The following is a 14,717-nucleotide window of genomic DNA, read 5'->3' on the forward strand; positions in this document are numbered from 1 at the left end:
CATGGAGATAACTTACTGTCCACATGAGCACAGGGGCTTGTGTACAAAACCAGATTCATATTGGATCCTTGGGTATGCCAACTTCTGGTACAATATGGTTGGGAAGGATCATTTTGTTCTTTATAATGCTGCTTTTGGCAGGGTTGGGTTTTTTAATTTCAAACAAACAAACAAACTCCTTTTCTACTTCTCTACTTTGGTGGAAAGTGTGGTCCTTATTGCACTAAAGAAAACCTCAAGGTGAAAGTTAATCTCACAGGGTCTTTTAGGTGCTTGTGTTGCTCTCTGCTTTCTTGGTTCACTGATTTTTCTAATGAACTGGAAATGGGCTTTATAGATACACTTTTTCAACAGGTTACACTGCTTTTATTTTATGTAACAGCACTTGTGTTCAGTGGTTTTTACCATCTAAACTTTAAACAGTATTGCAGATTAAAAATACTTTTGTAAAAGAACCTGTGTACAGTTAAATGTAGCTGTATTGCAATGTTGTGTAGTCACATGGAAGATCACAGTTTCCAACACGGCTGTATTGATGTTGTGTTTGTTCAGGATTTTCTTTGTGTGCATCTAATGGATTTTAATATGCATGGTATTTTTTTTCCTAGTGTCTGTCAGGCTGAGATTGGAACCTTACAGTTTTATCTCTGTTTTGAGAATAACAAAACCATTTGTTCGCAGGTTTTCTTTTTCAGATGATGAAACTTCTTTCAGCAGTTTAACTTCTAATTAATAGACATTTTTACTTACAGATCCAGCAGAGACCAGATGCTAACCCTTATTTATTCACAGCTGATCTTCTGTACCATTGCATATAATTTTTTTATAAAGGAGCCTTTGGATTAAGTCAATATTCTTTTTTCCTGTGGTGCCCTTTGCCTCTCTGCTATGCTTTTTCTCATTTTCATCTCATTTGCCCCCATTTTTCCATTTCCATTTGTATCCTTGTTACGTTCCTGCCCTTTTCACTCCCTGTTCACCTCTCTGCTTTTTTCCTGAGTGCATTGCATTCAATCTTTTGCTCTGTCTTCTGCTCTTCCAGCTCTTTTGAGGGTACTTGAACCCTAGATGTCCTGCTCTGAAATCCACCCTACCACACTCTCCTTTGCAGACTCTGGTGCCTGAAGTTGAGGTCGCTTTGGTACAGGTGTCACCCCTTAGGCCATGCTGCCCATCCCAGAGCACTGGAGAAGCATCACTTAACACTTTTGCTTTGCAGTTTTACCCATGCTGGGGAATGTAGACATTTCCTTTACATGCTTGAGCATTTAGCCAGGCTAAACAGGATTAACAACTATTTTATCCTTTTCACTTTTTCAGGAGCTCTGTTCTTGAATTCAGTGATAGTAATAGCACTTTTTGTTATTGCCACGTAGAAATACCAACACTGTCGACACGATTCTACCTCCTATTACTATTACTGAATGTGATCCTTCCTAACCTGTAAAGTCCTAAGCAGTGTGTATATATATATATATATAGATACATATTTATCTGTATCTGGGTGTTTTGAGAATCATTTCAAATGTACTGCTCTAATCTGGATTGCAGAGTTTGTTTATTAGCAGTTCAGGATATAAATTCAGCAGCCGACTGTATCATACTGACTGCACTGGGAGTGCATCTGCCTCATGTTTCCTACAGCATCATCTGCACCAGGTGTGCACTGCTGATTGCTTGAGTGTAATACTGGACTATACCAAATCCTCCACGTGCATAAGAGATCTTTGTCTTACCTATTTGGGTGAATGTAAAAATGGAAACACAAAGATGATCTCGTGTACAAGTTTTTTTTACATGTATTTCCATGTTTTGAAATGTGAACATGTAAATATATTTATTGTACCTAAAATATGTCAATAAAACCTGATCTTTATAATTTCCTGCTTGTTGTTGCTTGTTGATGTACAAATACAAACTTGTCAAAAAAGGCTTCACACACTGGATTATTTTACCATTTTTATTATGGTATCACCTCTGGGCTTGCTTTTACATCAGCAGCGTAACACAGGGTTCTTCACCAGCTGTGCAAAGGTGCCCCAGATGGAAGCAAAAGTGGCTGAGGGTAAAAGGAACTTGTGCTTGTGTGGCTGGTTCAAAGGGTCTGGAAAACAAGAGGGGTCTCTTTTTAAAGAGATAACATACATACAGGAGGAAAGCCTGTGAGTGTTGAAGCTTTTCTGGTGCTTTTTAGCCATACTGACATGTCAAATGGAAGATCTCTACTTTCAAATATTGCTTAATTCATGCCATAAAGAGGAGCTTTTGGCAAGCTGAGTTTGGTAACCATCCTGAACACAATTATATCAGCATAAATGGAGGCTAATTCCACTGGTCTGCTGTAGATCAAGAAAAGATCTACAGAAAAGAGGGCAGAATCAGCTGTTTTGCACTTCATAAGGGTTTTTTAGTAGTCTGTTAACATTATTCACAAAGTTAAATGTAAAAATCCTGGCATCACTGCAAGTGGCACCTGTGATGCAGTGTATACCTTTCCAGGGAAGCATTGCTAGCTTGTCACATCACTGGGGTGCATCTCAAGAGAACCTCATTATGTGGGGCAGATTAATGACACCCCAAATTGTTCCTCTGGTAGCCTGATGGAGAGCACACAGTGACCTCAGAAGGCTCATCAGGGTTAAAAAATTGCCTCTGATTCAGTGATTTAAATAGGGAATTCAGAATAAATATGTAATAGCCACCTTTGTGAGCAAAGTTACAGCTTAGTTCTCAGCCTGTGATTTTGTCATGTATAAACAGTAGGGGCACACTGTAAATATCCAACTGCAGCATCACCTCTTCCACATCTACTCCTATGGACAAGGCTCCAAACCAAAGTAAACCTCACCAAAATCCCTCAAAATCCAAACTTAATGAGTCCTGTCTCCTCACTTCCTTGGACCACCTTTCCCTAGCCCTATCAGTCTGTAGTCTTGGGGCAGGAATTTGTGTTTTAGTGAAGTTGAAGCACCACTGAGCATTGACTCCAGTCCACTCCTGCCCTTAACTGAATGGATTGAACACTGCACAGCACAGGGGAAGAACAAACTCCCTTTACAAGGGGGCAGGTGGGGATTGAGCATAGAAGTCTGTTGGTCTTCAGAAGTTAAAATTTATAATTTTGTAGGACTGCAGGATTCATGCAGGGATGTGCTTTGGGAGCTGGAAGGCTGACAGCCAGGGAGAGAGGGATGAAATCAGTGTGGCTAAAAAATGGTTACTGAGGGGATAAAAAGGGAGTGACCAAGGGAGGTGCAAACAAACCTTTAAAATCAAATCCTGAGATGCCTAGTTGTGTGCTTCAAAAATTGGTCTTGATTGACATTAATTAATGTGTAATGATTTGGGCAGGATGAGCTGGAGCGTGCTCACCAAGCGTGTTGAGAGACAGATGAGGGAGGGCTCAGCTGAGGAGGAGGAGGATCAGAGAATCTTAGAGGAATTGGATGAGCTGGAGAATTAGAATAATAGAGGTGAGATTAAATTTAATCTTGCAAAGTGCAATGCTATGCACTCTGGTATTAATAAATAAGGATTTTTGCTGTAAGAGTCACTGGGAAAAGAGGAAGAGCAGTGAATTAATTGCAGATATCTGATCTATAGATGGGGTGATCTATGAGGAAAAAGACTACTGCCTTTTTAGGCTGGATGCATCAGGCACTTCCAGAATTGAGTTATTAGCATGTGGATGCGTGGCATGAAGATTTAATGCTGGACTTCAAAAATTGCAGCTCAATCAACCACTTCCCTACCTGCCCTAAGTAGTAACACCCTGTGAATATTTATTTTGAGAAGATTTTTTGAATGATTCATCTATCAAAGATTTCCTCTGATTTTGCTCTACACATTCAGCCTTTCAAAGAGCAGGGCTTAAGCTACAGAAAACATCCTTAGTTGGGTTCAATGAGAATTGACTGGTCACACGGTGCCACTGCTCCTTGGTTTCAGATGTCAATTCTGGTAACTGCTGAATATACATTAAATATTTTCACCCATCTGTGCTGTTCTGAAAAGATCCCAGGGGAATATGTGCCTTCAACTGGTGAAAAATTAAAGATGCTGACCAGGAAAATTGTTCTGTGGAGATGCTGTTGGCATTGGGGATGCTGTGGGGAGAACCCTGGGAGTTAAGCATCTCTGTTTCTTCCAATTCCAGTCCTGTATGCTGCTGATTGTTACCTAATTAAAAATCTTTTCATTAAATTACTGATGAGAGGATTGTCATTTCATAAGAAGGATTTTTAGACAGCATGAGGGTGGACTGAATAGCCCCACAGCCTTTTCCAATCCTGTTTTCTAGGGTCTCAAACAAATTAGGCTGTGCCTTCTGTAACTATGGTGCTCCTGTACAGCAGCACACAGACTTTACTTGCAGCAAAGCCAGTAAGAGCAGAGGGAGGGGGGTTTGGGAGACTTTTTCCTACATTTATCTATGCAGTAAGTCAGGTGCCTTCCACAGCCTTCATCACCATGGATCCCACTGCAGGACTTGAGAAATGGGGAAATAGCTAAAAGCTTCAAAGGAAAAAAGTGGAAGGCAGCTCTTTCATTGGTTTTGATAAGACTCAACAGGTGTTCAGGGGTTCGGGATGCCTGGCTGCTCTTTCAGCCCTCAGTCAATTCCTCATCACTTTTTATAATTTGCTTATTAAAAAAAAATTATTGCTATCATTATTAACATTATTATTGAAACTGGCACTTCTGCAAACAGTAGCTGAAAGCAAAATCTGAGTCCTGGGGACTGGATAGAGTTTGAGAACCCTGGCATTGGAAATATGTACTTTTCTGCTTCTAGCCTGGATTTTTGTGTGGCAGAACCAGTCCTGGCAGCCAAATCCCAATTAACTGATGAGAAGATAATTTCTCTATATATTTTCCATCTTAAACACTGCCACAAAAGGCTCTCTCTGCCAAGTGATACCCACAGTTCCTCCTGCTTTAAAGCTTTCAGACTGTTTAAAGGTGCTGGCTTATTGCAAAAGGCCTGTATTTGTTAATTTGGGTCAGGAAAATTCGAGGATTGCATCAAAATGGGGAAGATGAGGTTCTTTCCAAGCCTTCCCTGTGCTGCTGTTAATCAGCCCTATCCAGGGGGAGGATGCACACTGCTTTTAATGGGGGTGAGGGGCAGAAGGAATGTAATCATCCCTCATCAGCCAGCCCCTCAATCACTGCACTTGAAACAGCTGGGGGTACATAACCTCATCTTCATTTGAAAATTTTAGTACCTTTTCTCTTAGCTGCCTCCATTTTCTGCCCTTTTTTTCCCCTCCTCATAAATTTTTATGATTTTTTTTTTATTTTAAGAATTTATGGGCGAAATGGCAGAGACCCTGTGAAATGTGGGAGAGCTAAAAGGCCATCAGGTGGTAAATGAGGCTAAATGGTTCTCTGCCACCAGCTGTGGGGAGTTCAGTGATTGAGTCTGACTGACAAGAAATAATTACCCCCTCTCAGGGAGGTGAAATGGGTCCTCACTCTGTGAATGCTGCTGATGAAGGGGCTGGCCCGGAGCAGGCAGGATCCTCTATGGCAGATTTTGTGTCACATCCTGGCAGTTTGAGCCCCGTGCCTGCACCCTGCTCCGGGGCTTCCTTCCACAGGCTGATGCCCTTCAGTGACTCAGCACATCCCTCCTGCCCTTCTGCCCCCGGGGAGCTTCAAAACCCTGACACAACTTCCTGCAGGGATGAGTCCAGAGCAAAGATATTAAAGATATTCCCTGCATTATTGATTAAAACTGACAAGTGTCTCTCAGCCTGTTTTATTTCAAAGCAAGAGAATCTCTTATTGCAGAGATGTGCATTAAGATCTAAAAGCACCTGGCTTATTTTTAATTCTTGTCCAATCAATTGCAAGGAACAAATATGATGGAAGCATTTGTTTGAAAGCTGGAGAGGGGGAGAGGAGAGGAGAGGAGAGGAGAGGAGAGGAGAGGAGAGGAGAGGAGAGGAGAGGAGAGGAGAGGAGAGGAGAGGAGAGGAGAGGAGAGACTTGTGGTGCTCCAGTCTTAAACCTGCATCCTCACTGATTGTACTGGAGCCTTAAAACACACACACACAAACCAAACCCTAAATATTTTGAGTATGCCAGAAACATGAAGTCAAACACAAGAGCATGATGGCAATGGCCTGAATGCCTCTACATTTCCCTGGCTTTATTAGCTCTGTCACTGATTTGATGACGATGCAAACACTTTGGATACATTGAAAATGATGTATCTGAAATCTAATTAATTGTTACTGTGCAAGAGCCCAGCCAGGTTTGTGCTGTGCTGCCTGAAGGAAACAGGTACCATCTCAGGGCAGATCAGGAGGGTGGGAGGAGGCTCTGCTGGCAGCTTGACAGCTCTGTCCCCGTCACTGCCATCCCTCACCTGTCTGTAGAAGGCGATGGCTGTGCTCACCAGATGGCTGCCGTGAGCCACCGCGGTGCAAGCAGGGCTTGGTGGAGCCCTGGTGCAGCTCAGTGAGGCTCTGCATCAGTCTCTGTTTCATTGCTCCTCTTTCCTGTGGCTGTTTCTGGTGAGATTCTGCCTTTTGAGATGAGAATTTAAGCTGTGAAGTGTCCGGGGTCCTGTGGGTTGTGAGTGCAGGGTGTCACCAGTCTGGGCTCCTCCTGCTCAGAGGTGCTGCCTTCTTGACTTCTCCCCCTTGGTTTGGCCTCAGGAGATGGGGTGGTCTTGGGTTTCTGTGGTTGAGATGACTTTTGAGGTATTAGAAAGTCTCTTTTTTCCCAGCCCCACAACCAAGGGCGGCCAAGAAGTCGAGAATCCTCAGTTCTGCTTTTCAAGGTTGTTTATTTTCTCTTATCTGTTCCATTCTTTCTCTGACCTGCTGAGGTCTGTCCAGCAGGTTGGGTTGTGGCACAGTGACCACCCTCAGGGTGGTGTTAGCTTTTTATACTAAGAACTACATGTACTTTATTTACAATAATTTTCCAATACCCATCACCTATGTTAGACAGTCTGTCTCTACCCTAAACCAATCCAAAAGTGTCACCATCACAGCAGAAGATGGAGGATAAGAAGAAGAAAGACAGGACACGCCCAGATTCCTCCATCTTGCCTCTTGAACCCCCATTCTAAATCCCAAAATTCTACTTTTTCCCTCTGTGATAAATTCACTATCATTCTATTCAAACTCTCGTGGCTTGTAACTCTTCACACAAAGTTGGTAATTGTTTCCAAGGGCTACAATCAAAGGCACAGGTGTTTTTGACTCTGTGCCAGGGTCTCTGAGCCCCCTGCCAGGGTCTGGAGTCCTCCAGGGCAGCCAGAGGAATGTCCTGGGTCCTGACAGGACAGGGTGGGCACACAAGGCAGGGTGTAAGAAGAGATTGCTGAGCCCCAGAGGCAGCATCCTCTGAGCACCTCATACCTGGCAGCTGCTGCATCCTCACTTTCCCCTCCTCTCACAGCACTTAAGTGAAGCAGATGATTGATTTACTGAGCACAGAAATACTTGTCTTATCAAAATAGTATCAATAAATACCCCCAAAAGCCTAAAAATAACTTAACCCCAAAATCCTGCAAGCAAACCCAGCAAACCCATCAAATGAAAAGCCCCAGCCAGAAAAGGCCTCTGTCTCCCCACCCAGCATCAGTCCCTCATGAGCTCCTGCTCACCAGGTGGCCCAGCTTCACTGTCTGCTCAAACATGAGCACTGAGGACAGGATTGATTTCCCCATGTGAACCCACAGGGATGGTGCCTGGTGATTGTATCACTCCTTAAATGCCTTTCAGGAGCACTCAGTAGAATCTTGCCCACACCTTTTCCAGGAACTGATGCTGAACTCAGAGTGTGCAGCTGCCCTCACACACCTTTTTCACACTGAGTAGCTCCAGCAGGAGAGACTTGCAGGACTTTTGGTAGGTGAAGGGTCCTGCCATAACATCTGGCAGCTCCTGCAGAACTCCAGGATGAATCCCAGCAGGTCCCATGGATTTGGGAATATTCAGTTGCTGCTGATCCTTTACCATGGAGGGGACAAACCAGAGCCTGGGTCTCCATCACAGGGGCTTGGCAGAGGGTGAGGGAGGCCTCAGCTGGAGGTGAAGCTCACCCCAAGGCTCAGGAGGAGACCTGAGGGAGGGAGGGAGGGTGAGGAGGCCTTACAGGCCATGTGTAGCCTCCTCCCGCAGGCAAACAACTCAGGAACAAACCATTATGAGGGAGAACATGGGGGAAACCGAGGGTCAAACCACAATCTCGACTTATAAAAAATAACCAACTTTACAACAAAACCTGTACAAAACACACAATGCTACAGCCAAGGGGTCAAGGTATTGAAGGCAAGCATTTTTGACACATCAGAAACATCAAAACAAATTTTAAAAATTCTGGCACGTTCTAGTCAAACCTCCTGGGTTTGATTTAAAAGTGCAGAGAGGGCAACACAATGGATAGGAACGTTCTCCATGAAGGTGGTGTTTATTTACAAAATACTTGGGGTTGCTTCCTGAGTGGAGGTGTGAAGTTACCCACGACAAGATACATGAAAGCAAAGTGTCACAAAAGCCCTCAGATTTTCTTTTTAGGTTGCCTTATGTTGGTGAGTGAATCTGAGCAAAGGAGGATGAGCCAGTGTGACACACAGTGAACAACTCTTGCCAGCTCTGTGGTATTTTTGGCCCTGTTTACCAGAACTCATCCTGGGCATGAAGGCACAAGGGCTTTTCTTCTTTCTCAGCCTCATAAAATTAAATAAGTCTGGTGTACGTCCTTCAACCACACCTTTGCCCATCCCCAGGCCAGCAATCCATGATGCAATTCCCTGAGAAATTCTTCCCCAGGAGCTCCCAGTCCCCTCCCTGACCCTCTACCTGACTTGTGCTGCCTCTTCCAGCACAGCCAGAGGGATGGGGGAGCCTGGACCCACCTCAAAGGGGAACCAGGCAGAGCCTGTGCCCATCTCTAATCCCTTTTATGGGTTAGAGATCCATTGGTAGTGCTCACCTTCCCCTTCCTCCTCCTGTCTCCAGTAAGGTTTGATGATGGAGGGACATGGATCCACATGGGGCAGTGGGGTGGGCACAAGCATGGGAAGGAGTGATTTGAACAAGGTGTTGGTTGTGCTGGAGTTCTGGCTGCTCATACCAAGCCCAGAAGTGCCAGGAGAGGTGCCTGGTGTGCTGGGAGCTGTGCAGTGGTGGATGAGGTGCCCAACTTCCCAGGGGAGCAGAGGGTAGGGAGAACAAGATCATGTTTCCCACAGGAGTATGGTCCTTGTGCCATGATTTAAAGCATTCTAAGGAAACACAAAAAAAAAACCAACCCAAAGAACACCTTGTTGCAGTTTTACATCAGAATTGTTTACACCAAATGTCCCAGAATACTCTCAGAGAACCAGTTGTAACATGTGATTTTGAAAAGGGTGTGAAAAAATCTTACATCAGACTGAGCCAGGGACGTAACCAGACTGAAACCCATTTACAGGAACTAATTACCAGTGCTTTGGGTAGGGTTTTTTATTTTATTTTTTTCCTCCTGGCATTCCCATCGGTCTTTAGACAGGAGCAAAATGAGCCGACAAGGAAGCAGAGCTCTGGAAAGGCAGCCTGCTGCAGTCTGGGCTGGTGGGAGGGCACTCCTTGCAGGACACAACTCCTGCCACACCCATGTGCCATGCCAGCCCTCCTCCTGGTGTAAATCAAAGTGTCACAGAACCACAGAATGGCTTAGCTTGGAAAAGACCCCCAAGATGCCAAGTCCAGGTGTTCACCCAGCACTGCCAAGCCCAGCACTAAACCGTGTCCCCAAGTGCCACATCTACCTGTCTTATAAATACCTCCAGGGATGGGGACTTCACCACTGCCATGAGCAGCCTGTTCCAGTGCTTGACAGCCCTCTCTGTGAAGCAATTCTTTCTTAAAATCCAATATAAACCTCCCCTGGTGGAACTGGAGGCCAATTCCCCTTGTCCTACCACATGTTCCTTGGGAGAAGAATGACCCCCACCTGGCTGTGACCTCCTTTCAGATGGTTGTAGAGAGTGATAAGGTCTCTCCTGAGCCTCCTTCCCTCCAGATTCAGGAGATCAGGTAGAAGACAATAGTTTAACTCCAGCTTCTTGCTCAGTTGCAGCATTTGAGGGATGCCAGGGTCCTGTGTGGCAGAGCAGATTAATGCAGGGAGAGGTGGGAGGAGCAGGAGGAGACTGCTGCCACTGAAAGTTCTTTACCTGCAGTCAGAGGGCAGCAAAAACCATAACACACCACAGGCTGGATCCACTGAGACTGATTCTTCTTCATATTTCACAGACCCAAAACTTACCAGGCCCTTGTGCCATGTGAGACATTTTAGGACCAATGTTGTCAGCTGGTGCTGAGTGAAGTCCTGACTCATGCTAACCTGGAAAAGGGAATTTGGATTGGGGTGGGAAAGAGGGGCAACACCTGCAGTGTGGTCTCCATACTGCTGGCTGCTCTCTAAACGAGCTTCATTATACACATTATTAAAGGAAGAAGGCTGAATGCTACTTAGCCATGTTTTAGGGGTATTAATTTCAAGATTAAGGGCACCTGGAGATTAAATGAATTAACTCACAACTGAATCAGGTTAATTGTCAGTTTCTTCACCTGGAATGAAGCTGGAAAAAGGGAAGGTTTTAGTTCAGTAATAACTGTGGATATATTAAAGAGCAGATTCTTGAACCAAAGGAAACTTGCTATGAGAAATAGTGAATTGGGCACCAAACTGGACAAAGGAAAAGCTGGGTGGCAGTTTGGGCTTCAAGTTTGGCCAGGCAAAAGTCCCTTCATCATACTGGGAAGAAACTGGGCTCTGGCTCTGAGCTGTGCACTCTGTCCATGCAGGAACCACCCAGCATTGGACCCTGCACCGGGGGCTGCCCTGTGCCCCCTTTGGTGCTGGGGTGCTGCTCCTGGGCAGGAGCAGAGCTGGCCTGAGGCTGCTCTCAGCAGCCCACGCTGGCTGAGGCCACAGCTTCACTGCCTGCCCACATCACACCAGCCCTGAGTGCAGGCACCACAAACCACCAGCCATCAGTGAGAGTTCCCAGCACCTCACCTGGACACCCATCCAGGCGTGCACATCTGTCCTGCAACTCTCTCCTGACAAACCCCTGTCCCCTGGGCTGATTTACCAGAGCCTGGGCTGGGATGGGTGTTTCAGTGTCACCCTGAGCTCTGCCCATCTCCTGCCTGCTGCTCCAACACCCATAGGTCAGGCTGGTCAGCCCTGGAAACCTCTCCTGACATGGGAGTGCAAGCTAAACACTGTGGTGCTCTGGGGTCCCCAGGATGATGTGAGAGATGAGAATTTGACTCCATGTTCTCAGAGGGCTGATTTATTATTCTATTCTGTTCTATTCTATTCTATTCTGCTATATTATATTATGCTATATTATGTTATATTATGTTATATTATATTATGTTATATTATGTTATATTATGTTATATTATATTACGTTATATTACGTTATATTACGTTATATTACGTTATATTATATTATATTATATTATATTATATTATATTATATTATATTATATTATATTATATTATATTCTAAAACGATACTAAAGAAATAGAAAGGATACCTAAAGAAGGCTGGAAAAGAATGAATAATAAAACCCCATGACTGACCAGAGTCCCGACACAGCTGGACTGGGATTGGTCATTAATTAAAAACAATTCACGTGTTGGGTAAACAATTCTCAAAATCACATTCCAAAGCAGCAAAACAGGGAGAAGCTGAAGCTTCCCAGCTTCCCAGGAGAAAAAATCCTGGTGAAGGGATTTTTCATAAAATATCATGGTGACAAAACACTGCTTTAAGTAACAAGTAATTAGCTGTAGAGGTATGTGTGAAACCTGTTGAAATTCCTGGAGAGATGTGATGTGTTGCTGAATGTTTGTTTTTCCATGGGTGGTGTAAATGCACACAAAGGATGAGCAGCCTTCCAGCAGAGGGCCCTTCTCCAATCCTTCCTCTTTCAGAGCACACAACCCCTGACTTCATTCCTATATCTCCATCATCATCAGACTCACTTGAGTTCTAAGCAAAACAATTCAACTTCAAACCCCCTTTTTTTTCTGTGCCCATGTGCTTCTTCCCAAAGCTTTCCCCCCAGCTCCACCTGATTCCTCCTAGCATCATGCTGGATTTTTGCACAGGCATGCTGCATTCCTGATGGTTACATGGATGTGGTTAATACCTGAGGGACTCTGATTTCCCTTCCTGCCTTCCATTACAGGAATAACTTCCCTGTAACAGGAATAACTGATTTTACTCACAAGGAGCACCTCTGGTTATAATTTTCTCATAATTTCTATTATTTGGTCAAGGTTGTCTCAGGCTTCCTGGCGAGTATTTTGGTCACATTTATTGACTGTGTCAGCTCTTGTCACCCACCTTCACACACTCCTAAATTTCTGCCAGGACATTGGAGCAGATAAGTGAAACAGTCAATGTGTAAGGAAATCCATTTGTCTCTTCCTTCCATTTTCACAGTGAGCTCTGCAGAGCCCCTCACTGCCAAGCCCTCAGCCTGCACATCAGCTCTGCTTGTTTCCACCCTCTTGGGCTGAGGTGGCTCATACTAATGTAGCATCATTGCAAACTCACCTTAGATCAATTGTTCTCTCTAAAAATAAAATAAAATCACTGACTTTATCAAAGAACAGTTCTACATTAACTGACCCAGTCTGGTACCATAAATCCCATTCTCTGTTTGGCTCTCAATCTTTGATCCTTTTTTCACCTAAAAGCTGCTCTGTTTTTTGTACAATACCATGCTGAGACATTTGGTTTGTGCTTGCTCAGACACTCTGCTCCTACCACAAATTAGAGTTTCTCCTTTCCCAGCTTCCCTGCCAGCACAGCTGATGTGATGGACCTGTGGAACATCATCCCCTCTGGATGTGTCATCCCAAGTGCTGCTTCCCATCTGCTTCTGGGGGCAGAGCAGCTTGGCTAAGGGCTTAAAGGGACAAATTGAATTTCAGTGGTGGATCCAGTAATTTTCAATATATATCCATGAGCCATTTCTCTCTTCCTCCCATGTCCAGTATCAGCATTTTCCTGGAAATCACAGCAAAGTGCTTTTCAAGCTGTGCTTCAGTTAGCTTTGACTTGCTCCTGCAAGGTCTGCAGGGTGAATGAAACTATCCCTACACATCTTTACCTGGACATTTCAACAGCCTTTAGGTTATTCCAATGCAAAGTCAAGCTAGAAAAACTGGTTTATAGTAATTTTCCTTGTGAAACTCCAAAAAGATTGGTTTCTATGCTACTCAGGGGCTTGCCAGCTGCTGTCCAGGAGTGAGGTCTGCCTGCAGTCCTGTGTCAGGTTCTGCCCTGTGCAAGGGGGCCTGAAGAGGACTGGAAATGAATTTTAACACTTTACAGCTATCACAAAATTGGCTAAGCCACAGACACAGCCCAGGAAGATACAGGGAGAAGAGCCATTAATCTCAACACCTTCACTGTGCTTTCAGGCATTGTCCTTTCCATTACTGTTAGGTTTTGTTGGTAAACAATTTTTTTTCCTTTTGCTTTTGGATCCAAAATGTGCCTGGCAGCTTGTGCAGCCCCACCAGGACCAGGGAACCTTGAGTTGTTATAATATTTTGACTCACTGCCCTCTGGCATGAGGGAAGTCTGGAGGTTCCTCCATTTGGAAATCCCTGCAGGAGATGCTGGGGAGGAGCTGAAGGGACCCCTCAGCCCCAGGGCTGCCCCTCCTCTCTCCTGCTTCTCCCTTGACATTCCTAAATCCACTCTGGGGTACCAAGGCAGAAAACCCAGGTCTGCAGAGATGGCTGTGAGGAATCTGCAGGAGCACAATGTGCAGCACTGGTTTCTCCAGGCTCTTTGGGCAGTCTCTGTTCCTGCACCCACCATTGCTTCCAGTCCCAATGAATTCAGCCAGGTATTTTCTAAGGAATGGAATGTCAAATTCCTTCCCTTGGGAAAACTTTCCTTCAGGCAGCAGTGAACCTTTTGTAAAATATCCAATATATTCACTATGTGAATATTTAAAATATTCACTGTGTTTCTCCTTCTTCAAGCAAGTGCCCATGGAGGGCTGGGGTGAGATTCTCTGTGGACAGGCTGAGCTGGGTGGGTTGGTACCCAGCTGGCTGGTTTACACTTTTCTATGGTTTCCAGCATCAAAGAATTTAAATGTTCCACTCTGCTACTTTTGAATCATCTCCTGATCCCAATTTCAACTGTGCAAGCTTTACCATGACATAAATACAAGAGTAAGTTTTATTTAAATTTCCTTATTTAATTTTTTTAACATTTCAGGTTCACATGTTTAACATTTTTGCTGCAGAAAATGAAGGCTGGAAGATAACTTGAAAAAAACCAACACAATCTGGAATTGACTTGCAAACACATGCTCACAGAGTCAAATTTAAAAATGCCTCTGAGGATATTCAAAACAAACAAAAGTTTAGTGAAAATACTCTAAATGGTCAACCTATTATGAAGTGTTGTTATGTGAGAAGTTCTGTCATCAAGACAATATTTCAGCAGCTTTAGACAGATGAGATTTCTAAAGGGGATTTCTAATTTGTATTTGTTTTTAATTTGGGGTTTGGATCACAGCAGCAGCAGCAATTTGTTTTGTTTTGTATTTATGGCTGCACATGTTTAAAATGGTAAATCTGCACTGACCTATTAGACCACAAAAGTGAAACTAGCTTCTGTATTCTCATTCCTTAGCTGGAAAAATAAACCCACAGCA

This window comes from Molothrus aeneus, chromosome 1, assembly GCF_037042795.1.
Source record: "Molothrus aeneus isolate 106 chromosome 1, BPBGC_Maene_1.0, whole genome shotgun sequence".
Classification (NCBI taxonomy): Eukaryota; Metazoa; Chordata; class Aves; order Passeriformes; family Icteridae; genus Molothrus; species Molothrus aeneus.